The sequence below is a fragment of the Gorilla gorilla genome, chromosome 1 (genome assembly GCF_029281585.2).
Source record: "Gorilla gorilla gorilla isolate KB3781 chromosome 1, NHGRI_mGorGor1-v2.1_pri, whole genome shotgun sequence".
NCBI lineage: Eukaryota > Metazoa > Chordata > Mammalia > Primates > Hominidae > Gorilla > Gorilla gorilla.
Genome location: NC_073224.2, coordinates 16860508 through 16884387, shown reverse-complemented (window position 1 = coordinate 16884387; position 23880 = coordinate 16860508). Strand labels below are relative to the sequence as shown.

Below are 23880 nucleotides of genomic sequence, written 5' to 3'. Positions count from 1 at the left end.
CGGGGTCCTCCTCCTGGGGGTCCGCCCCTACTGCACGCCGGGCAGCAGCGTCCCACCGCTTCCGCCTCGCCGCCGCCCCGCCAGGCGCCCGGCTCCAGCCTGGGAGGGCAGGGGGCCGGACCCCAAAGTCGCAGCCGCGGGGTCCCGTCCGTTCGCGGTGCCTTCCCGCTCCCGGAACGCCCAGGCCATTCAATTCACCCATCGGGCGCCGTCGTCGCACCCTTCCAAACCGGGGCAAGGGGCGGGCAGGGGCAGCGGGTGCCACGGACGCCAACCAAGACCTCGGCTCCAGAACGCATGGGCTGCTTTACCCGGGGGAAGGACATTGCTTCGCCAGCCACCAGGAAAACAGTCCCTGTGCACCCGGGATTCCCAATGCCCCCGACTTCGTGTCCACGACTCCAGTCCCGAGGACACGCCAGAGACCCAGGCCTCCGGGCCCGCCCGGTGCCACGGCTCCCGCCAAACGGGCGGGCGCGCTCTGCAAATCTCGGGGCCCGCCGCAAGGCACCCAGAGCACAGGGAGGTGCCAAGAAAGGCAGGAGCCTACGAAACCCACCTCCAAAGCAAGCAATTCATCCAAGAAAAAGCCCGTCTCAGCGCTCCGTCGGTCCTCTCGCACGGACCGCCTGGCCCCCGTGTTCTGGCGCAGCCCAAGCCCCCTCCACCCTATCCCGACCTGCTCAAGAGGGCGCTGCCTAATGGAGCCGGACGCTTCCTCTCTCAGTCTCTATCGCTCTCGCTCTCTAGCTCCCTCCGCCTCTCTCTTCTAGGTTTCCCCGTGGACCTCGCGCTACTTCTGCCGTTTTCCCTCCGTCTCTCTGTCTCTCTCTCTCTTTCTCTGTCCCTCTCTCTTTCTCAGCCTGTCTGTCTCCTTCCCTCTCGCCCTCCCCTCTCTCTGTCGATCGCTGTCTCTCTCCCTCACTCGGTTTCTATCTCTCCATCGATCTCGTCCTTGCTCTCCTTCAAGCCGCGTGTGTGTGTGCGTGCGCGTGTGTGTGGGTGTGCGTGTGTCTGTGTGTGTGTGTCTCTGTGTGTGTGTGTGTCAGTGTGTGTGTGTTTCTGTGTGTGTGTGTGTCCGCGAGCGCGCGTGCGAGCGCGCCCGGGTGTGTCTGTGTGTGGGGGAGTGGATTTGCTCCTGCTGGTGGTGGGGTGTGTCTGGGTTTCTCTCAGGCCCTCTCACCCGAGATCAGGCCGCCGCCCCTAGTGCCAGCCCGGCGCAAAACGGGGCCACCCCACGACCGGCTACACCCCACGCCCTCTTGCCCCCCGGCCGGGTCTTGGTCGAGACCAGCGACCGTGGTGGGGGCGTTGTGAGAGAAAGGCACCGCGCGGCTAGGCCGGCTGTAGGCCTTTGGCCAGCACTGACGGCTCTGGGTGGGTGGGGCAAGAGGGGGCCTCGCAGGAGCCCCTGTGCGGCGAGGGATCCAAAACGCTGCGTCCGCCACAGGGCGGAGGAACGGAGGGCGTCCCAGGATGGTGGGCCCTGGGCCCTGACGCCTCGGAGCACTCCCTGCTCCCAGCGGGCCCGATGTGGTGGAACCTCGGGAGCACGGGAGCCGGGGGAAGGCCGCGGGCCAGCGGCTCGGGGGTCCCCGATCCGAGCCCCGCGGCCCCGGGCCGGCGGTGACGGCTGCAATCCGGCGGGCACGGCCCGGCCGGGCTCTTGGGGCAGCCAGGCGCCTCCTCGGGCGTCTACGGCCATACCACCCTGAACGCGCCCGATCTCGTCTGATCTCGGAAGCTAAGCAGGGTCGGGCCTGGTTAGTACTTGGATGGGAGACCGCCTGGGAATACCGGGTGCTGTAGGCTTTTTCTTTGGCTTTCTGCTTTTCTTTCCTTTTCTTCCAGACGGAGTCTCGCTCTGTCGCCCAGGCTGGAGTGCAGTGGCGCCATCTCGGCTCACTGCAAGCTCCGCCTCCCGGGTTCACGCCATTCTCCGGCCTCAGCCTCCCGAGTAGCTGGGCCTACAGGCGCCCGCCACCTCGCCCGGCTAATTTTTTCTCTTTTTCCTAGAGACGGGGTTTCACCCTGTTAGCCGGGATGGTCTCGAGCTCCTGACCTCGTGACCCACCCGCCTCTGCCTCCCAGAGTGCTGGGATTACAGGCGGGAGCCACCGCGCCCGCACGGCCTGCTGCAGGCTTTTTTGGCTTCCCCGCTGCCTCCCTTCCCCCTACAGTCGCCATGCTTCCCAACCTCCCCTGACTCTGCTCCCCCTTTACCGCCCACCTACACCCCCGCCGCAGCCGGGGTCCTCCTCCTGGGGGTCCGCCCCTACTGCACGCCGGGCAGCAGCGTCCCACCGCTTCCGCCTCGCCGCCGCCCCGCCAGGCGCCCGGCTCCAGCCTGGGAGGGCAGGGGGCCGGACCCCAAAGTCGCAGCCGCGGGGTCCCGTCCGTTCGCGGTGCCTTCCCGCTCCCGGAACGCCCAGGCCATTCAATTCACCCATCGGGCGCCGTCGTCGCACCCTTCCAAACCGGGGCAAGGGGCGGGCAGGGGCAGCGGGTGCCACGGACGCCAACCAAGACCTCGGCTCCAGAACGCATGGGCTGCTTTACCCGGGGGAAGGACATTGCTTCGCCAGCCACCAGGAAAACAGTCCCTGTGCACCCGGGATTCCCAATGCCCCCGACTTCGTGTCCACGACTCCAGTCCCGAGGACACGCCAGAGACCCAGGCCTCCGGGCCCGCCCGGTGCCACGGCTCCCGCCAAACGGGCGGGCGCGCTCTGCAAATCTCGGGGCCCGCCGCAAGGCACCCAGAGCACAGGGAGGTGCCAAGAAAGGCAGGAGCCTACGAAACCCACCTCCAAAGCAAGCAATTCATCCAAGAAAAAGCCCGTCTCAGCGCTCCGTCGGTCCTCTCGCACGGACCGCCTGGCCCCCGTGTTCTGGCGCAGCCCAAGCCCCCTCCACCCTATCCCGACCTGCTCAAGAGGGCGCTGCCTAACGGAGCCGGACGCTTCCTCTCTCAGTCTCTATCGCTCTCGCTCTCTAGCTCCCTCCGCCTCTCTCTTCTAGGTTTCCCCGTGGACCTCGCGCTACTTCTGCCGTTTTCCCTCCGTCTCTCTGTCTCTCTCTCTCTTTCTCTGTCCCTCTCTCTTTCTCAGCCTGTCTGTCTCCTTCCCTCTCGCCCTCCCCTCTCTCTGTCGATCGCTGTCTCTCTCCCTCACTCGGTTTCTATCTCTCCATCGATCTCGTCCTTGCTCTCCTTCAAGCCGCGTGTGTGTGTGCGTGCGCGTGTGTGTGGGTGTGCGTGTGTCTGTGTGTGTCTCTGTGTGTGTGTGTGTCAGTGTGTGTGTGTTTCTGTGTGTGTGTGTGTCCGCGAGCGCGCGTGCGAGCGCGCCCGGGTGTGTCTGTGTGTGGGGGAGTGGATTTGCTCCTGCTGGTGGTGGGGTGTGTCTGGGTTTCTCTCAGGCCCTCTCACCCGAGATCAGGCCGCCGCCCCTAGTGCCAGCCCGGCGCAAAACGGGGCCACCCCACGACCGGCTACACCCCACGCCCTCTTGCCCCCCGGCCGGGTCTTGGTCGAGACCAGCGACCGTGGTGGGGGCGTTGTGAGAGAAAGGCACCGCGCGGCTAGGCCGGCTGTAGGCCTTTGGCCAGCACTCACGGCTCTGGGTGGGTGGGGCAAGAGGGGGCCTCGCAGGAGCCCCTGTGCGGCGAGGGATCCAAAACGCTGCGTCCGCCACAGGGCGGAGGAACGGAGGGCGTCCCAGGATGGTGGGCCCTGGGCCCTGACGCCTCGGAGCACTCCCTGCTCCCAGCGGGCCCGATGTGGTGGAACCTCGGGAGCACGGGAGCCGGGGGAAGGCCGCGGGCCAGCGGCTCGGGGGTCCCCGATCCGAGCCCCGCGGCCCCGGGCCGGCGGTGACGGCTGCAATCCGGCGGGCACGGCCCGGCCGGGCTCTTGGGGCAGCCAGGCGCCTCCTCGGGCGTCTACGGCCATACCACCCTGAACGCGCCCGATCTCGTCTGATCTCGGAAGCTAAGCAGGGTCGGGCCTGGTTAGTACTTGGATGGGAGACCGCCTGGGAATACCGGGTGCTGTAGGCTTTTTCTTTGGCTTTCTGCTTTTCTTTCCTTTTCTTCCAGACGGAGTCTCGCTCTGTCGCCCAGGCTGGAGTGCAGTGGCGCCATCTCGGCTCACTGCAAGCTCCGCCTCCCGGGTTCACGCCATTCTCCGGCCTCAGCCTCCCGAGTAGCTGGGCCTACAGGCGCCCGCCACCTCGCCCGGCTAATTTTTTCTCTTTTTCCTAGAGACGGGGTTTCACCCTGTTAGCCGGGATGGTCTCGAGCTCCTGACCTCGTGACCCACCCGCCTCTGCCTCCCAGAGTGCTGGGATTACAGGCGGGAGCCACCGCGCCCGCACGGCCTGCTGCAGGCTTTTTTGGCTTCCCCGCTGCCTCCCTTCCCCCTACAGTCGCCATGCTTCCCAACCTCCCCTGACTCTGCTCCCCCTTTACCGCCCACCTACACCCCCGCCGCAGCCGGGGTCCTCCTCCTGGGGGTCCGCCCCTACTGCACGCCGGGCAGCAGCGTCCCACCGCTTCCGCCTCGCCGCCGCCCCGCCAGGCGCCCGGCTCCAGCCTGGGAGGGCAGGGGGCCGGACCCCAAAGTCGCAGCCGCGGGGTCCCGTCCGTTCGCGGTGCCTTCCCGCTCCCGGAACGCCCAGGCCATTCAATTCACCCATCGGGCGCCGTCGTCGCACCCTTCCAAACCGGGGCAAGGGGCGGGCAGGGGCAGCGGGTGCCACGGACGCCAACCAAGACCTCGGCTCCAGAACGCATGGGCTGCTTTACCCGGGGGAAGGACATTGCTTCGCCAGCCACCAGGAAAACAGTCCCTGTGCACCCGGGATTCCCAATGCCCCCGACTTCGTGTCCACGACTCCAGTCCCGAGGACACGCCAGAGACCCAGGCCTCCGGGCCCGCCCGGTGCCACGGCTCCCGCCAAACGGGCGGGCGCGCTCTGCAAATCTCGGGGCCCGCCGCAAGGCACCCAGAGCACAGGGAGGTGCCAAGAAAGGCAGGAGCCTACGAAACCCACCTCCAAAGCAAGCAATTCATCCAAGAAAAAGCCCGTCTCAGCGCTCCGTCGGTCCTCTCGCACGGACCGCCTGGCCCCCGTGTTCTGGCGCAGCCCAAGCCCCCTCCACCCTATCCCGACCTGCTCAAGAGGGCGCTGCCTAACGGAGCCGGACGCTTCCTCTCTCAGTCTCTATCGCTCTCGCTCTCTAGCTCCCTCCGCCTCTCTCTTCTAGGTTTCCCCGTGGACCTCGCGCTACTTCTGCCGTTTTCCCTCCGTCTCTCTGTCTCTCTCTCTCTTTCTCTGTCCCTCTCTCTTTCTCAGCCTGTCTGTCTCCTTCCCTCTCGCCCTCCCCTCTCTCTGTCGATCGCTGTCTCTCTCCCTCACTCGGTTTCTATCTCTCCATCGATCTCGTCCTTGCTCTCCTTCAAGCCGCGTGTGTGTGTGCGTGCGCGTGTGTGTGGGTGTGCGTGTGTCTGTGTGTGTGTGTCTCTGTGTGTGTGTGTGTCAGTGTGTGTGTGTTTCTGTGTGTGTGTGTGTCCGCGAGCGCGCGTGCGAGCGCGCCCGGGTGTGTCTGTGTGTGGGGGAGTGGATTTGCTCCTGCTGGTGGTGGGGTGTGTCTGGGTTTCTCTCAGGCCCTCTCACCCGAGATCAGGCCGCCGCCCCTAGTGCCAGCCCGGCGCAAAACGGGGCCACCCCACGACCGGCTACACCCCACGCCCTCTTGCCCCCCGGCCGGGTCTTGGTCGAGACCAGCGACCGTGGTGGGGGCGTTGTGAGAGAAAGGCACCGCGCGGCTAGGCCGGCTGTTGGCCTTTGGCCAGCACTCACGGCTCTGGGTGGGTGGGGCAAGAGGGGGCCTCGCAGGAGCCCCTGTGCGGCGAGGGATCCAAAACGCTGCCTCCGCCACAGGGCGGAGGAACGGAGGGCGTCACAGGATCGTGGGCCCTGGGCCCTGACGCCTCGGAGCACTCCCTGCTCCCAGCGGGCCCGATGTGGTGGAACCTCGGGAGCACGGGAGCCGGGGGAAGGCCGCGGGCCAGCGGCTCGGGGGTCCCCGATCCGAGCCCCGCGGCCCCGGGCCGGCGGTGACGGCTGCAATCCGGCGGGCACGGCCCGGCCGGGCTCTTGGGGCAGCCAGGCGCCTCCTCGGGCGTCTACGGCCATACCACCCTGAACGCGCCCGATCTCGTCTGATCTCGGAAGCTAAGCAGGGTCGGGCCTGGTTAGTACTTGGATGGGAGACCGCCTGGGAATACCGGGTGCTGTAGGCTTTTTCTTTGGCTTTCTGCTTTTCTTTCCTTTTCTTCCAGACGGAGTCTCGCTCTGTCGCCCAGGCTGGAGTGCAGTGGCGCCATCTCGGCTCACTGCAAGCTCCGCCTCCCGGGTTCACGCCATTCTCCGGCCTCAGCCTCCCGAGTAGCTGGGCCTACAGGCGCCCGCCACCTCGCCCGGCTAATTTTTTCTCTTTTTCCTAGAGACGGGGTTTCACCCTGTTAGCCGGGATGGTCTCGAGCTCCTGACCTCGTGACCCACCCGCCTCTGCCTCCCAGAGTGCTGGGATTACAGGCGGGAGCCACCGCGCCCGCACGGCCTGCTGCAGGCTTTTTTGGCTTCCCCGCTGCCTCCCTTCCCCCTACAGTCGCCATGCTTCCCAACCTCCCCTGACTCTGCTCCCCCTTTACCGCCCACCTACACCCCCGCCGCAGCCGGGGTCCTCCTCCTGGGGGTCCGCCCCTACTGCACGCCGGGCAGCAGCGTCCCACCGCTTCCGCCTCGCCGCCGCCCCGCCAGGCGCCCGGCTCCAGCCTGGGAGGGCAGGGGGCCGGACCCCAAAGTCGCAGCCGCGGGGTCCCGTCCGTTCGCGGTGCCTTCCCGCTCCCGGAACGCCCAGGCCATTCAATTCACCCATCGGGCGCCGTCGTCGCACCCTTCCAAACCGGGGCAAGGGGCGGGCAGGGGCAGCGGGTGCCACGGACGCCAACCAAGACCTCGGCTCCAGAACGCATGGGCTGCTTTACCCGGGGGAAGGACATTGCTTCGCCAGCCACCAGGAAAACAGTCCCTGTGCACCCGGGATTCCCAATGCCCCCGACTTCGTGTCCACGACTCCAGTCCCGAGGACACGCCAGAGACCCAGGCCTCCGGGCCCGCCCGGTGCCACGGCTCCCGCCAAACGGGCGGGCGCGCTCTGCAAATCTCGGGGCCCGCCGCAAGGCACCCAGAGCACAGGGAGGTGCCAAGAAAGGCAGGAGCCTACGAAACCCACCTCCAAAGCAAGCAATTCATCCAAGAAAAAGCCCGTCTCAGCGCTCCGTCGGTCCTCTCGCACGGACCGCCTGGCCCCCGTGTTCTGGCGCAGCCCAAGCCCCCTCCACCCTATCCCGACCTGCTCAAGAGGGCGCTGCCTAACGGAGCCGGACGCTTCCTCTCTCAGTCTCTATCGCTCTCGCTCTCTAGCTCCCTCCGCCTCTCTCTTCTAGGTTTCCCCGTGGACCTCGCGCTACTTCTGCCGTTTTCCCTCCGTCTCTCTGTCTCTCTCTCTCTTTCTCTGTCCCTCTCTCTTTCTCAGCCTGTCTGTCTCCTTCCCTCTCGCCCTCCCCTCTCTCTGTCGATCGCTGTCTCTCTCCCTCACTCGGTTTCTATCTCTCCATCGATCTCGTCCTTGCTCTCCTTCAAGCCGCGTGTGTGTGTGCGTGCGCGTGTGTGTGGGTGTGCGTGTGTCTGTGTGTGTGTGTCTCTGTGTGTGTGTGTGTCAGTGTGTGTGTGTTTCTGTGTGTGTGTGTGTCCGCGAGCGCGCGTGCGAGCGCGCCCGGGTGTGTCTGTGTGTGGGGGAGTGGATTTGCTCCTGCTGGTGGTGGGGTGTGTCTGGGTTTCTCTCAGGCCCTCTCACCCGAGATCAGGCCGCCGCCCCTAGTGCCAGCCCGGCGCAAAACGGGGCCACCCCACGACCGGCTACACCCCACGCCCTCTTGCCCCCCGGCCGGGTCTTGGTCGAGACCAGCGACCGTGGTGGGGGCGTTGTGAGAGAAAGGCACCGCGCGGCTAGGCCGGCTGTTGGCCTTTGGCCAGCACTCACGGCTCTGGGTGGGTGGGGCAAGAGGGGGCCTCGCAGGAGCCCCTGTGCGGCGAGGGATCCAAAACGCTGCCTCCGCCACAGGGCGGAGGAACGGAGGGCGTCACAGGATCGTGGGCCCTGGGCCCTGACGCCTCGGAGCACTCCCTGCTCCCAGCGGGCCCGATGTGGTGGAACCTCGGGAGCACGGGAGCCGGGGGAAGGCCGCGGGCCAGCGGCTCGGGGGTCCCCGATCCGAGCCCCGCGGCCCCGGGCCGGCGGTGACGGCTGCAATCCGGCGGGCACGGCCCGGCCGGGCTCTTGGGGCAGCCAGGCGCCTCCTCGGGCGTCTACGGCCATACCACCCTGAACGCGCCCGATCTCGTCTGATCTCGGAAGCTAAGCAGGGTCGGGCCTGGTTAGTACTTGGATGGGAGACCGCCTGGGAATACCGGGTGCTGTAGGCTTTTTCTTTGGCTTTCTGCTTTTCTTTCCTTTTCTTCCAGACGGAGTCTCGCTCTGTCGCCCAGGCTGGAGTGCAGTGGCGCCATCTCGGCTCACTGCAAGCTCCGCCTCCCGGGTTCACGCCATTCTCCGGCCTCAGCCTCCCGAGTAGCTGGGCCTACAGGCGCCCGCCACCTCGCCCGGCTAATTTTTTCTCTTTTTCCTAGAGACGGGGTTTCACCCTGTTAGCCGGGATGGTCTCGAGCTCCTGACCTCGTGACCCACCCGCCTCTGCCTCCCAGAGTGCTGGGATTACAGGCGGGAGCCACCGCGCCCGCACGGCCTGCTGCAGGCTTTTTTGGCTTCCCCGCTGCCTCCCTTCCCCCTACAGTCGCCATGCTTCCCAACCTCCCCTGACTCTGCTCCCCCTTTACCGCCCACCTACACCCCCGCCGCAGCCGGGGTCCTCCTCCTGGGGGTCCGCCCCTACTGCACGCCGGGCAGCAGCGTCCCACCGCTTCCGCCTCGCCGCCGCCCCGCCAGGCGCCCGGCTCCAGCCTGGGAGGGCAGGGGGCCGGACCCCAAAGTCGCAGCCGCGGGGTCCCGTCCGTTCGCGGTGCCTTCCCGCTCCCGGAACGCCCAGGCCATTCAATTCACCCATCGGGCGCCGTCGTCGCACCCTTCCAAACCGGGGCAAGGGGCGGGCAGGGGCAGCGGGTGCCACGGACGCCAACCAAGACCTCGGCTCCAGAACGCATGGGCTGCTTTACCCGGGGGAAGGACATTGCTTCGCCAGCCACCAGGAAAACAGTCCCTGTGCACCCGGGATTCCCAATGCCCCCGACTTCGTGTCCACGACTCCAGTCCCGAGGACACGCCAGAGACCCAGGCCTCCGGGCCCGCCCGGTGCCACGGCTCCCGCCAAACGGGCGGGCGCGCTCTGCAAATCTCGGGGCCCGCCGCAAGGCACCCAGAGCACAGGGAGGTGCCAAGAAAGGCAGGAGCCTACGAAACCCACCTCCAAAGCAAGCAATTCATCCAAGAAAAAGCCCGTCTCAGCGCTCCGTCGGTCCTCTCGCACGGACCGCCTGGCCCCCGTGTTCTGGCGCAGCCCAAGCCCCCTCCACCCTATCCCGACCTGCTCAAGAGGGCGCTGCCTAACGGAGCCGGACGCTTCCTCTCTCAGTCTCTATCGCTCTCGCTCTCTAGCTCCCTCCGCCTCTCTCTTCTAGGTTTCCCCGTGGACCTCGCGCTACTTCTGCCGTTTTCCCTCCGTCTCTCTGTCTCTCTCTCTCTTTCTCTGTCCCTCTCTCTTTCTCAGCCTGTCTGTCTCCTTCCCTCTCGCCCTCCCCTCTCTCTGTCGATCGCTGTCTCTCTCCCTCACTCGGTTTCTATCTCTCCATCGATCTCGTCCTTGCTCTCCTTCAAGCCGCGTGTGTGTGTGCGTGCGCGTGTGTGTGGGTGTGCGTGTGTCTGTGTGTGTGTGTCTCTGTGTGTGTGTGTGTCAGTGTGTGTGTGTTTCTGTGTGTGTGTGTGTCCGCGAGCGCGCGTGCGAGCGCGCCCGGGTGTGTCTGTGTGTGGGGGAGTGGATTTGCTCCTGCTGGTGGTGGGGTGTGTCTGGGTTTCTCTCAGGCCCTCTCACCCGAGATCAGGCCGCCGCCCCTAGTGCCAGCCCGGCGCAAAACGGGGCCACCCCACGACCGGCTACACCCCACGCCCTCTTGCCCCCCGGCCGGGTCTTGGTCGAGACCAGCGACCGTGGTGGGGGCGTTGTGAGAGAAAGGCACCGCGCGGCTAGGCCGGCTGTAGGCCTTTGGCCAGCACTGACGGCTCTGGGTGGGTGGGGCAAGAGGGGGCCTCGCAGGAGCCCCTGTGCGGCGAGGGATCCAAAACGCTGCGTCCGCCACAGGGCGGAGGAACGGAGGGCGTCCCAGGATGGTGGGCCCTGGGCCCTGACGCCTCGGAGCACTCCCTGCTCCCAGCGGGCCCGATGTGGTGGAACCTCGGGAGCACGGGAGCCGGGGGAAGGCCGCGGGCCAGCGGCTCGGGGGTCCCCGATCCGAGCCCCGCGGCCCCGGGCCGGCGGTGACGGCTGCAATCCGGCGGGCACGGCCCGGCCGGGCTCTTGGGGCAGCCAGGCGCCTCCTCGGGCGTCTACGGCCATACCACCCTGAACGCGCCCGATCTCGTCTGATCTCGGAAGCTAAGCAGGGTCGGGCCTGGTTAGTACTTGGATGGGAGACCGCCTGGGAATACCGGGTGCTGTAGGCTTTTTCTTTGGCTTTCTGCTTTTCTTTCCTTTTCTTCCAGACGGAGTCTCGCTCTGTCGCCCAGGCTGGAGTGCAGTGGCGCCATCTCGGCTCACTGCAAGCTCCGCCTCCCGGGTTCACGCCATTCTCCGGCCTCAGCCTCCCGAGTAGCTGGGCCTACAGGCGCCCGCCACCTCGCCCGGCTAATTTTTTCTCTTTTTCCTAGAGACGGGGTTTCACCCTGTTAGCCGGGATGGTCTCGAGCTCCTGACCTCGTGACCCACCCGCCTCTGCCTCCCAGAGTGCTGGGATTACAGGCGGGAGCCACCGCGCCCGCACGGCCTGCTGCAGGCTTTTTTGGCTTCCCCGCTGCCTCCCTTCCCCCTACAGTCGCCATGCTTCCCAACCTCCCCTGACTCTGCTCCCCCTTTACCGCCCACCTACACCCCCGCCGCAGCCGGGGTCCTCCTCCTGGGGGTCCGCCCCTACTGCACGCCGGGCAGCAGCGTCCCACCGCTTCCGCCTCGCCGCCGCCCCGCCAGGCGCCCGGCTCCAGCCTGGGAGGGCAGGGGGCCGGACCCCAAAGTCGCAGCCGCGGGGTCCCGTCCGTTCGCGGTGCCTTCCCGCTCCCGGAACGCCCAGGCCATTCAATTCACCCATCGGGCGCCGTCGTCGCACCCTTCCAAACCGGGGCAAGGGGCGGGCAGGGGCAGCGGGTGCCACGGACGCCAACCAAGACCTCGGCTCCAGAACGCATGGGCTGCTTTACCCGGGGGAAGGACATTGCTTCGCCAGCCACCAGGAAAACAGTCCCTGTGCACCCGGGATTCCCAATGCCCCCGACTTCGTGTCCACGACTCCAGTCCCGAGGACACGCCAGAGACCCAGGCCTCCGGGCCCGCCCGGTGCCACGGCTCCCGCCAAACGGGCGGGCGCGCTCTGCAAATCTCGGGGCCCGCCGCAAGGCACCCAGAGCACAGGGAGGTGCCAAGAAAGGCAGGAGCCTACGAAACCCACCTCCAAAGCAAGCAATTCATCCAAGAAAAAGCCCGTCTCAGCGCTCCGTCGGTCCTCTCGCACGGACCGCCTGGCCCCCGTGTTCTGGCGCAGCCCAAGCCCCCTCCACCCTATCCCGACCTGCTCAAGAGGGCGCTGCCTAACGGAGCCGGACGCTTCCTCTCTCAGTCTCTATCGCTCTCGCTCTCTAGCTCCCTCCGCCTCTCTCTTCTAGGTTTCCCCGTGGACCTCGCGCTACTTCTGCCGTTTTCCCTCCGTCTCTCTGTCTCTCTCTCTCTTTCTCTGTCCCTCTCTCTTTCTCAGCCTGTCTGTCTCCTTCCCTCTCGCCCTCCCCTCTCTCTGTCGATCGCTGTCTCTCTCCCTCACTCGGTTTCTATCTCTCCATCGATCTCGTCCTTGCTCTCCTTCAAGCCGCGTGTGTGTGTGCGTGCGCGTGTGTGTGGGTGTGCGTGTGTCTGTGTGTGTGTGTCTCTGTGTGTGTGTGTGTCAGTGTGTGTGTGTTTCTGTGTGTGTGTGTGTCCGCGAGCGCGCGTGCGAGCGCGCCCGGGTGTGTCTGTGTGTGGGGGAGTGGATTTGCTCCTGCTGGTGGTGGGGTGTGTCTGGGTTTCTCTCAGGCCCTCTCACCCGAGATCAGGCCGCCGCCCCTAGTGCCAGCCCGGCGCAAAACGGGGCCACCCCACGACCGGCTACACCCCACGCCCTCTTGCCCCCCGGCCGGGTCTTGGTCGAGACCAGCGACCGTGGTGGGGGCGTTGTGAGAGAAAGGCACCGCGCGGCTAGGCCGGCTGTTGGCCTTTGGCCAGCACTCACGGCTCTGGGTGGGTGGGGCAAGAGGGGGCCTCGCAGGAGCCCCTGTGCGGCGAGGGATCCAAAACGCTGCGTCCGCCACAGGGCGGAGGAACGGAGGGCGTCACAGGATCGTGGGCCCTGGGCCCTGACGCCTCGGAGCACTCCCTGCTCCCAGCGGGCCCGATGTGGTGGAACCTCGGGAGCACGGGAGCCGGGGGAAGGCCGCGGGCCAGCGGCTCGGGGGTCCCCGATCCGAGCCCCGCGGCCCCGGGCCGGCGGTGACGGCTGCAATCCGGCGGGCACGGCCCGGCCGGGCTCTTGGGGCAGCCAGGCGCCTCCTCGGGCGTCTACGGCCATACCACCCTGAACGCGCCCGATCTCGTCTGATCTCGGAAGCTAAGCAGGGTCGGGCCTGGTTAGTACTTGGATGGGAGACCGCCTGGGAATACCGGGTGCTGTAGGCTTTTTCTTTGGCTTTCTGCTTTTCTTTCCTTTTCTTCCAGACGGAGTCTCGCTCTGTCGCCCAGGCTGGAGTGCAGTGGCGCCATCTCGGCTCACTGCAAGCTCCGCCTCCCGGGTTCACGCCATTCTCCGGCCTCAGCCTCCCGAGTAGCTGGGCCTACAGGCGCCCGCCACCTCGCCCGGCTAATTTTTTCTCTTTTTCCTAGAGACGGGGTTTCACCCTGTTAGCCGGGATGGTCTCGAGCTCCTGACCTCGTGACCCACCCGCCTCTGCCTCCCAGAGTGCTGGGATTACAGGCGGGAGCCACCGCGCCCGCACGGCCTGCTGCAGGCTTTTTTGGCTTCCCCGCTGCCTCCCTTCCCCCTACAGTCGCCATGCTTCCCAACCTCCCCTGACTCTGCTCCCCCTTTACCGCCCACCTACACCCCCGCCGCAGCCGGGGTCCTCCTCCTGGGGGTCCGCCCCTACTGCACGCCGGGCAGCAGCGTCCCACCGCTTCCGCCTCGCCGCCGCCCCGCCAGGCGCCCGGCTCCAGCCTGGGAGGGCAGGGGGCCGGACCCCAAAGTCGCAGCCGCGGGGTCCCGTCCGTTCGCGGTGCCTTCCCGCTCCCGGAACGCCCAGGCCATTCAATTCACCCATCGGGCGCCGTCGTCGCACCCTTCCAAACCGGGGCAAGGGGCGGGCAGGGGCAGCGGGTGCCACGGACGCCAACCAAGACCTCGGCTCCAGAACGCATGGGCTGCTTTACCCGGGGGAAGGACATTGCTTCGCCAGCCACCAGGAAAACAGTCCCTGTGCACCCGGGATTCCCAATGCCCCCGACTTCGTGTCCACGACTCCAGTCCCGAGGACACGCCAGAGACCCAGGCCTCCGGGCCCGCCCGGTGCCACGGCTCCCGCCAAACGGGCGGGCGCGCTCTGCAAATCTCGGGGCCCGCCGCAAGGCACCCAGAGCACAGGGAGGTGCCAAGAAAGGCAGGAGCCTACGAAACCCACCTCCAAAGCAAGCAATTCATCCAAGAAAAAGCCCGTCTCAGCGCTCCGTCGGTCCTCTCGCACGGACCGCCTGGCCCCCGTGTTCTGGCGCAGCCCAAGCCCCCTCCACCCTATCCCGACCTGCTCAAGAGGGCGCTGCCTAACGGAGCCGGACGCTTCCTCTCTCAGTCTCTATCGCTCTCGCTCTCTAGCTCCCTCCGCCTCTCTCTTCTAGGTTTCCCCGTGGACCTCGCGCTACTTCTGCCGTTTTCCCTCCGTCTCTCTGTCTCTCTCTCTCTTTCTCTGTCCCTCTCTCTTTCTCAGCCTGTCTGTCTCCTTCCCTCTCGCCCTCCCCTCTCTCTGTCGATCGCTGTCTCTCTCCCTCACTCGGTTTCTATCTCTCCATCGATCTCGTCCTTGCTCTCCTTCAAGCCGCGTGTGTGTGTGCGTGCGCGTGTGTGTGGGTGTGCGTGTGTCTGTGTGTGTGTGTCTCTGTGTGTGTGTGTGTCAGTGTGTGTGTGTTTCTGTGTGTGTGTGTGTCCGCGAGCGCGCGTGCGAGCGCGCCCGGGTGTGTCTGTGTGTGGGGGAGTGGATTTGCTCCTGCTGGTGGTGGGGTGTGTCTGGGTTTCTCTCAGGCCCTCTCACCCGAGATCAGGCCGCCGCCCCTAGTGCCAGCCCGGCGCAAAACGGGGCCACCCCACGACCGGCTACACCCCACGCCCTCTTGCCCCCCGGCCGGGTCTTGGTCGAGACCAGCGACCGTGGTGGGGGCGTTGTGAGAGAAAGGCACCGCGCGGCTAGGCCGGCTGTAGGCCTTTGGCCAGCACTGACGGCTCTGGGTGGGTGGGGCAAGAGGGGGCCTCGCAGGAGCCCCTGTGCGGCGAGGGATCCAAAACGCTGCGTCCGCCACAGGGCGGAGGAACGGAGGGCGTCCCAGGATGGTGGGCCCTGGGCCCTGACGCCTCGGAGCACTCCCTGCTCCCAGCGGGCCCGATGTGGTGGAACCTCGGGAGCACGGGAGCCGGGGGAAGGCCGCGGGCCAGCGGCTCGGGGGTCCCCGATCCGAGCCCCGCGGCCCCGGGCCGGCGGTGACGGCTGCAATCCGGCGGGCACGGCCCGGCCGGGCTCTTGGGGCAGCCAGGCGCCTCCTCGGGCGTCTACGGCCATACCACCCTGAACGCGCCCGATCTCGTCTGATCTCGGAAGCTAAGCAGGGTCGGGCCTGGTTAGTACTTGGATGGGAGACCGCCTGGGAATACCGGGTGCTGTAGGCTTTTTCTTTGGCTTTCTGCTTTTCTTTCCTTTTCTTCCAGACGGAGTCTCGCTCTGTCGCCCAGGCTGGAGTGCAGTGGCGCCATCTCGGCTCACTGCAAGCTCCGCCTCCCGGGTTCACGCCATTCTCCGGCCTCAGCCTCCCGAGTAGCTGGGCCTACAGGCGCCCGCCACCTCGCCCGGCTAATTTTTTCTCTTTTTCCTAGAGACGGGGTTTCACCCTGTTAGCCGGGATGGTCTCGAGCTCCTGACCTCGTGACCCACCCGCCTCTGCCTCCCAGAGTGCTGGGATTACAGGCGGGAGCCACCGCGCCCGCACGGCCTGCTGCAGGCTTTTTTGGCTTCCCCGCTGCCTCCCTTCCCCCTACAGTCGCCATGCTTCCCAACCTCCCCTGACTCTGCTCCCCCTTTACCGCCCACCTACACCCCCGCCGCAGCCGGGGTCCTCCTCCTGGGGGTCCGCCCCTACTGCACGCCGGGCAGCAGCGTCCCACCGCTTCCGCCTCGCCGCCGCCCCGCCAGGCGCCCGGCTCCAGCCTGGGAGGGCAGGGGGCCGGACCCCAAAGTCGCAGCCGCGGGGTCCCGTCCGTTCGCGGTGCCTTCCCGCTCCCGGAACGCCCAGGCCATTCAATTCACCCATCGGGCGCCGTCGTCGCACCCTTCCAAACCGGGGCAAGGGGCGGGCAGGGGCAGCGGGTGCCACGGACGCCAACCAAGACCTCGGCTCCAGAACGCATGGGCTGCTTTACCCGGGGGAAGGACATTGCTTCGCCAGCCACCAGGAAAACAGTCCCTGTGCACCCGGGATTCCCAATGCCCCCGACTTCGTGTCCACGACTCCAGTCCCGAGGACACGCCAGAGACCCAGGCCTCCGGGCCCGCCCGGTGCCACGGCTCCCGCCAAACGGGCGGGCGCGCTCTGCAAATCTCGGGGCCCGCCGCAAGGCACCCAGAGCACAGGGAGGTGCCAAGAAAGGCAGGAGCCTACGAAACCCACCTCCAAAGCAAGCAATTCATCCAAGAAAAAGCCCGTCTCAGCGCTCCGTCGGTCCTCTCGCACGGACCGCCTGGCCCCCGTGTTCTGGCGCAGCCCAAGCCCCCTCCACCCTATCCCGACCTGCTCAAGAGGGCGCTGCCTAACGGAGCCGGACGCTTCCTCTCTCAGTCTCTATCGCTCTCGCTCTCTAGCTCCCTCCGCCTCTCTCTTCTAGGTTTCCCCGTGGACCTCGCGCTACTTCTGCCGTTTTCCCTCCGTCTCTCTGTCTCTCTCTCTCTTTCTCTGTCCCTCTCTCTTTCTCAGCCTGTCTGTCTCCTTCCCTCTCGCCCTCCCCTCTCTCTGTCGATCGCTGTCTCTCTCCCTCACTCGGTTTCTATCTCTCCATCGATCTCGTCCTTGCTCTCCTTCAAGCCGCGTGTGTGTGTGCGTGCGCGTGTGTGTGGGTGTGCGTGTGTCTGTGTGTGTGTGTCTCTGTGTGTGTGTGTGTCAGTGTGTGTGTGTTTCTGTGTGTGTGTGTGTCCGCGAGCGCGCGTGCGAGCGCGCCCGGGTGTGTCTGTGTGTGGGGGAGTGGATTTGCTCCTGCTGGTGGTGGGGTGTGTCTGGGTTTCTCTCAGGCCCTCTCACCCGAGATCAGGCCGCCGCCCCTAGTGCCAGCCCGGCGCAAAACGGGGCCACCCCACGACCGGCTACACCCCACGCCCTCTTGCCCCCCGGCCGGGTCTTGGTCGAGACCAGCGACCGTGGTGGGGGCGTTGTGAGAGAAAGGCACCGCGCGGCTAGGCCGGCTGTAGGCCTTTGGCCAGCACTGACGGCTCTGGGTGGGTGGGGCAAGAGGGGGCCTCGCAGGAGCCCCTGTGCGGCGAGGGATCCAAAACGCTGCGTCCGCCACAGGGCGGAGGAACGGAGGGCGTCCCAGGATGGTGGGCCCTGGGCCCTGACGCCTCGGAGCACTCCCTGCTCCCAGCGGGCCCGATGTGGTGGAACCTCGGGAGCACGGGAGCCGGGGGAAGGCCGCGGGCCAGCGGCTCGGGGGTCCCCGATCCGAGCCCCGCGGCCCCGGGCCGGCGGTGACGGCTGCAATCCGGCGGGCACGGCCCGGCCGGGCTCTTGGGGCAGCCAGGCGCCTCCTCGGGCGTCTACGGCCATACCACCCTGAACGCGCCCGATCTCGTCTGATCTCGGAAGCTAAGCAGGGTCGGGCCTGGTTAGTACTTGGATGGGAGACCGCCTGGGAATACCGGGTGCTGTAGGCTTTTTCTTTGGCTTTCTGCTTTTCTTTCCTTTTCTTCCAGACGGAGTCTCGCTCTGTCGCCCAGGCTGGAGTGCAGTGGCGCCATCTCGGCTCACTGCAAGCTCCGCCTCCCGGGTTCACGCCATTCTCCGGCCTCAGCCTCCCGAGTAGCTGGGCCTACAGGCGCCCGCCACCTCGCCCGGCTAATTTTTTCTCTTTTTCCTAGAGACGGGGTTTCACCCTGTTAGCCGGGATGGTCTCGAGCTCCTGACCTCGTGACCCACCCGCCTCTGCCTCCCAGAGTGCTGGGATTACAGGCGGGAGCCACCGCGCCCGCACGGCCTGCTGCAGGCTTTTTTGGCTTCCCCGCTGCCTCCCTTCCCCCTACAGTCGCCATGCTTCCCAACCTCCCCTGACTCTGCTCCCCCTTTACCGCCCACCTACACCCCCGCCGCAGCCGGGGTCCTCCTCCTGGGGGTCCGCCCCTACTGCACGCCGGGCAGCAGCGTCCCACCGCTTCCGCCTCGCCGCCGCCCCGCCAGGCGCCCGGCTCCAGCCTGGGAGGGCAGGGGGCCGGACCCCAAAGTCGCAGCCGCGGGGTCCCGTCCGTTCGCGGTGCCTTCCCGCTCCCGGAACGCCCAGGCCATTCAATTCACCCATCGGGCGCCGTCGTCGCACCCTTCCAAACCGGGGCAAGGGGCGGGCAGGGGCAGCGGGTGCCACGGACGCCAACCAAGACCTCGGCTCCAGAACGCATGGGCTGCTTTACCCGGGGGAAGGACATTGCTTCGCCAGCCACCAGGAAAACAGTCCCTGTGCACCCGGGATTCCCAATGCCCCCGACTTCGTGTCCACGACTCCAGTCCCGAGGACACGCCAGAGACCCAGGCCTCCGGGCCCGCCCGGTGCCACGGCTCCCGCCAAACGGGCGGGCGCGCTCTGCAAATCTCGGGGCCCGCCGCAAGGCACCCAGAGCACAGGGAGGTGCCAAGAAAGGCAGGAGCCTACGAAACCCACCTCCAAAGCAAGCAATTCATCCAAGAAAAAGCCCGTCTCAGCGCTCCGTCGGTCCTCTCGCACGGACCGCCTGGCCCCCGTGTTCTGGCGCAGCCCAAGCCCCCTCCACCCTATCCCGACCTGCTCAAGAGGGCGCTGCCTAACGGAGCCGGACGCTTCCTCTCTCAGTCTCTATCGCTCTCGCTCTCTAGCTCCCTCCGCCTCTCTCTTCTAGGTTTCCCCGTGGACCTCGCGCTACTTCTGCCGTTTTCCCTCCGTCTCTCTGTCTCTCTCTCTCTTTCTCTGTCCCTCTCTCTTTCTCAGCCTGTCTGTCTCCTTCCCTCTCGCCCTCCCCTCTCTCTGTCGATCGCTGTCTCTCTCCCTCACTCGGTTTCTATCTCTCCATCGATCTCGTCCTTGCTCTCCTTCAAGCCGCGTGTGTGTGTGCGTGCGCGTGTGTGTGGGTGTGCGTGTGTCTGTGTGTGTGTGTCTCTGTGTGTGTGTGTGTCAGTGTGTGTGTGTTTCTGTGTGTGTGTGTGTCCGCGAGCGCGCGTGCGAGCGCGCCCGGGTGTGTCTGTGTGTGGGGGAGTGGATTTGCTCCTGCTGGTGGTGGGGTGTGTCTGGGTTTCTCTCAGGCCCTCTCACCCGAGATCAGGCCGCCGCCCCTAGTGCCAGCCCGGCGCAAAACGGGGCCACCCCACGACCGGCTACACCCCACGCCCTCTTGCCCCCCGGCCGGGTCTTGGTCGAGACCAGCGACCGTGGTGGGGGCGTTGTGAGAGAAAGGCACCGCGCGGCTAGGCCGGCTGTTGGCCTTTGGCCAGCACTCACGGCTCTGGGTGGGTGGGGCAAGAGGGGGCCTCGCAGGAGCCCCTGTGCGGCGAGGGATCCAAAACGCTGCCTCCGCCACAGGGCGGAGGAACGGAGGGCGTCACAGGATCGTGGGCCCTGGGCCCTGACGCCTCGGAGCACTCCCTGCTCCCAGCGGGCCCGATGTGGTGGAACCTCGGGAGCACGGGAGCCGGGGGAAGGCCGCGGGCCAGCGGCTCGGGGGTCCCCGATCCGAGCCCCGCGGCCCCGGGCCGGCGGTGACGGCTGCAATCCGGCGGGCACGGCCCGGCCGGGCTCTTGGGGCAGCCAGGCGCCTCCTCGGGCGTCTACGGCCATACCACCCTGAACGCGCCCGATCTCGTCTGATCTCGGAAGCTAAGCAGGGTCGGGCCTGGTTAGTACTTGGATGGGAGACTGCCTGGGAATACCGGGTGCTGTAGGCTTTTTCTTTGGCTTTCTGCTTTTCTTTCCTTTTCTTCCAGACGGAGTCTCGCTCTGTCGCCCAGGCTGGAGTGCAGTGGCGCCATCTCGGCTCACTGCAAGCTCCGCCTCCCGGGTTCACGCCATTCTCCGGCCTCAGCCTCCCGAGTAGCTGGGCCTACAGGCGCCCGCCACCTCGCCCGGCTAATTTTTTCTCTTTTTCCTAGAGACGGGGTTTCACCCTGTTAGCCGGGATGGTCTCGAGCTCCTGACCTCGTGACCCACCCGCCTCTGCCTCCCAGAGTGCTGGGATTACAGGCGGGAGCCACCGCGCCCGCACGGCCTGCTGCAGGCTTTTTTGGCTTCCCCGCTGCCTCCCTTCCCCCTACAGTCGCCATGCTTCCCAACCTCCCCTGACTCTGCTCCCCCTTTACCGCCCACCTACACCCCCGCCGCAGCCGGGGTCCTCCTCCTGGGGGTCCGCCCCTACTGCACGCCGGGCAGCAGCGTCCCACCACTTCCGCCTCGCCGCCGCCCCGCCAGGCGCCCGGCTCCAGCCTGGGAGGGCAGGGGGCCGGACCCCAAAGTCGCAGCCGCGGGGTCCCGTCCGTTCGCGGTGCCTTCCCGCTCCCGGAACGCCCAGGCCATTCAATTCACCCATCGGGCGCCGTCGTCGCACCCTTCCAAACCGGGGCAAGGGGCGGGCAGGGGCAGCGGGTGCCACGGACGCCAACCAAGACCTCGGCTCCAGAACGCATGGGCTGCTTTACCCGGGGGAAGGACATTGCTTCGCCAGCCACCAGGAAAACAGTCCCTGTGCACCCGGGATTCCCAATGCCCCCGACTTCGTGTCCACGACTCCAGTCCCGAGGACACGCCAGAGACCCAGGCCTCCGGGCCCGCCCGGTGCCACGGCTCCCGCCAAACGGGCGGGCGCGCTCTGCAAATCTCGGGGCCCGCCGCAAGGCACCCAGAGCACAGGGAGGTGCCAAGAAAGGCAGGAGCCTACGAAACCCACCTCCAAAGCAAGCAATTCATCCAAGAAAAAGCCCGTCTCAGCGCTCCGTCGGTCCTCTCGCACGGACCGCCTGGCCCCCGTGTTCTGGCGCAGCCCAAGCCCCCTCCACCCTATCCCGACCTGCTCAAGAGGGCGCTGCCTAACGGAGCCGGACGCTTCCTCTCTCAGTCTCTATCGCTCTCGCTCTCTAGCTCCCTCCGCCTCTCTCTTCTAGGTTTCCCCGTGGACCTCGCGCTACTTCTGCCGTTTTCCCTCCGTCTCTCTGTCTCTCTCTCTCTTTCTCTGTCCCTCTCTCTTTCTCAGCCTGTCTGTCTCCTTCCCTCTCGCCCTCCCCTCTCTCTGTCGATCGCTGTCTCTCTCCCTCACTCGGTTTCTATCTCTCCATCGATCTCGTCCTTGCTCTCCTTCAAGCCGCGTGTGTGTGTGCGTGCGCGTGTGTGTGGGTGTGCGTGTGTCTGTGTGTGTGTGTCTCTGTGTGTGTGTGTGTCAGTGTGTGTGTGTTTCTGTGTGTGTGTGTGTCCGCGAGCGCGCGTGCGAGCGCGCCCGGGTGTGTCTGTGTGTGGGGGAGTGGATTTGCTCCTGCTGGTGGTGGGGTGTGTCTGGGTTTCTCTCAGGCCCTCTCACCCGAGATCAGGCCGCCGCCCCTAGTGCCAGCCCGGCGCAAAACGGGGCCACCCCACGACCGGCTACACCCCACGCCCTCTTGCCCCCCGGCCGGGTCTTGGTCGAGACCAGCGACCGTGGTGGGGGCGTTGTGAGAGAAAGGCACCGCGCGGCTAGGCCGGCTGTAGGCCTTTGGCCAGCACTGACGGCTCTGGGTGGGTGGGGCAAGAGGGGGCCTCGCAGGAGCCCCTGTGCGGCGAGGGATCCAAAACGCTGCGTCCGCCACAGGGCGGAGGAACGGAGGGCGTCCCAGGATGGTGGGCCCTGGGCCCTGACGCCTCGGAGCACTCCCTGCTCCCAGCGGGCCCGATGTGGTGGAACCTCGGGAGCACGGGAGCCGGGGGAAGGCCGCGGGCCAGCGGCTCGGGGGTCCCCGATCCGAGCCCCGCGGCCCCGGGCCGGCGGTGACGGCTGCAATCCGGCGGGCACGGCCCGGCCGGGCTCTTGGGGCAGCCAGGCGCCTCCTCGGGCGTCTACGGCCATACCACCCTGAACGCGCCCGATCTCGTCTGATCTCGGAAGCTAAGCAGGGTCGGGCCTGGTTAGTACTTGGATGGGAGACCGCCTGGGAATACCGGGTGCTGTAGGCTTTTTCTTTGGCTTTCTGCTTTTCTTTCCTTTTCTTCCAGACGGAGTCTCGCTCTGTCGCCCAGGCTGGAGTGCAGTGGCGCCATCTCGGCTCACTGCAAGCTCCGCCTCCCGGGTTCACGCCATTCTCCGGCCTCAGCCTCCCGAGTAGCTGGGCCTACAGGCGCCCGCCACCTCGCCCGGCTAATTTTTTCTCTTTTTCCTAGAGACGGGGTTTCACCCTGTTAGCCGGGATGGTCTCGAGCTCCTGACCTCGTGACCCACCCGCCTCTGCCTCCCAGAGTGCTGGGATTACAGGCGGGAGCCACCGCGCCCGCACGGCCTGCTGCAGGCTTTTTTGGCTTCCCCGCTGCCTCCCTTCCCCCTACAGTCGCCATGCTTCCCAACCTCCCCTGACTCTGCTCCCCCTTTACCGCCCACCTACACCCCCGCCGCAGCCGGGGTCCTCCTCCTGGGGGTCCGCCCCTACTGCACGCCGGGCAGCAGCGTCCCACCGCTTCCGCCTCGCCGCCGCCCCGCCAGGCGCCCGGCTCCAGCCTGGGAGGGCAGGGGGCCGGACCCCAAAGTCGCAGCCGCGGGGTCCCGTCCGTTCGCGGTGCCTTCCCGCTCCCGGAACGCCCAGGCCATTCAATTCACCCATCGGGCGCCGTCGTCGCACCCTTCCAAACCGGGGCAAGGGGCGGGCAGGGGCAGCGGGTGCCACGGACGCCAACCAAGACCTCGGCTCCAGAACGCATGGGCTGCTTTACCCGGGGGAAGGACATTGCTTCGCCAGCCACCAGGAAAACAGTCCCTGTGCACCCGGGATTCCCAATGCCCCCGACTTCGTGTCCACGACTCCAGTCCCGAGGACACGCCAGAGACCCAGGCCTCCGGGCCCGCCCGGTGCCACGGCTCCCGCCAAACGGGCGGGCGCGCTCTGCAAATCTCGGGGCCCGCCGCAAGGCACCCAGAGCACAGGGAGGTGCCAAGAAAGGCAGGAGCCTACGAAACCCACCTCCAAAGCAAGCAATTCATCCAAGAAAAAGCCCGTCTCAGCGCTCCGTCGGTCCTCTCGCACGGACCGCCTGGCCCCCGTGTTCTGGCGCAGCCCAAGCCCCCTCCACCCTATCCCGACCTGCTCAAGAGGGCGCTGCCTAACGGAGCCGGACGCTTCCTCTCTCAGTCTCTATCGCTCTCGCTCTCTAGCTCCCTCCGCCTCTCTCTTCTAGGTTTCCCCGTGGACCTCGCGCTACTTCTGCCGTTTTCCCTCCGTCTCTCTGTCTCTCTCTCTCTTTCTCTGTCCCTCTCTCTTTCTCAGCCTGTCTGTCTCCTTCCCTCTCGCCCTCCCCTCTCTCTGTCGATCGCTGTCTCTCTCCCTCACTCGGTTTCTATCTCTCCATCGATCTCGTCCTTGCTCTCCTTCAAGCCGCGTGTGTGTGTGCGTGCGCGTGTGTGTGGGTGTGCGTGTGTCTGTGTGTGTGTGTCTCTGTGTGTGTGTGTGTCAGTGTGTGTGTGTTTCTGTGTGTGTGTCCGCGAGCGCGCGTGCGAGCGCGCCCGGGTGTGTCTGTGTGTGGGGGAGTGGATTTGCTCCTGCTGGTGGTGGGGTGTGTCTGGGTTTCTCTCAGGCCCTCTCACCCGAGATCAGGCCGCCGCCCCTAGTGCCAGCCCGGCGCAAAACGGGGCCACCCCACGACCGGCTACACCCCACGCCCTCTTGCCCCCCGGCCGGGTCTTGGTCGAGACCAGCGACCGTGGTGGGGGCGTTGTGAGAGAAAGGCACCGCGCGGCTAGGCCGGCTGTTGGCCTTTGGCCAGCACTCACGGCTCTGGGTGGGTGGGGCAAGAGGGGGCCTCGCAGGAG

General features: G+C 66.9%; 10 non-coding genes across 10 annotated transcripts; all 10 read left to right on the top strand.

The window, feature by feature from the left end:
* Positions 1 to 1693: 1693 nt before the first annotated feature.
* On the top strand, positions 1694 to 1812 carry LOC129529965 (5S ribosomal RNA). The gene has a single exon (XR_008675490.1). It is a non-coding gene; the product is annotated as a 5S ribosomal RNA (ribosomal RNA).
* A 2125-nt stretch (positions 1813 to 3937) lies between these two features.
* LOC129529989 (5S ribosomal RNA) lies at positions 3938 to 4056 on the top strand. The gene has a single exon (XR_008675508.1). It is a non-coding gene; the product is annotated as a 5S ribosomal RNA (ribosomal RNA).
* A 2129-nt stretch (positions 4057 to 6185) lies between these two features.
* LOC129530001 (5S ribosomal RNA) lies at positions 6186 to 6304 on the top strand. Its single transcript, XR_008675516.1, has one exon. It is a non-coding gene; the product is annotated as a 5S ribosomal RNA (ribosomal RNA).
* Positions 6305 to 8433: 2129 nt separating this feature from the next.
* On the top strand, positions 8434 to 8552 carry LOC129530002 (5S ribosomal RNA). Its single transcript, XR_008675517.1, has one exon. It is a non-coding gene; the product is annotated as a 5S ribosomal RNA (ribosomal RNA).
* Positions 8553 to 10681: 2129 nt separating this feature from the next.
* LOC129530004 (5S ribosomal RNA) lies at positions 10682 to 10800 on the top strand. Its single transcript, XR_008675519.1, has one exon. It is a non-coding gene; the product is annotated as a 5S ribosomal RNA (ribosomal RNA).
* Positions 10801 to 12929: 2129 nt separating this feature from the next.
* LOC129530005 (5S ribosomal RNA) lies at positions 12930 to 13048 on the top strand. Its single transcript, XR_008675520.1, has one exon. It is a non-coding gene; the product is annotated as a 5S ribosomal RNA (ribosomal RNA).
* Positions 13049 to 15177: 2129 nt separating this feature from the next.
* On the top strand, positions 15178 to 15296 carry LOC129530019 (5S ribosomal RNA). Its single transcript, XR_008675531.1, has one exon. It is a non-coding gene; the product is annotated as a 5S ribosomal RNA (ribosomal RNA).
* A 2129-nt stretch (positions 15297 to 17425) lies between these two features.
* On the top strand, positions 17426 to 17544 carry LOC129530029 (5S ribosomal RNA). The gene has a single exon (XR_008675543.1). It is a non-coding gene; the product is annotated as a 5S ribosomal RNA (ribosomal RNA).
* A 2129-nt stretch (positions 17545 to 19673) lies between these two features.
* Positions 19674 to 19792, top strand: LOC129529949 (5S ribosomal RNA). Its single transcript, XR_008675469.2, has one exon. It is a non-coding gene; the product is annotated as a 5S ribosomal RNA (ribosomal RNA).
* A 2129-nt stretch (positions 19793 to 21921) lies between these two features.
* On the top strand, positions 21922 to 22040 carry LOC129530039 (5S ribosomal RNA). The gene has a single exon (XR_008675559.1). It is a non-coding gene; the product is annotated as a 5S ribosomal RNA (ribosomal RNA).
* The last annotated feature ends 1840 nt before the right edge of the window (positions 22041 to 23880 follow it).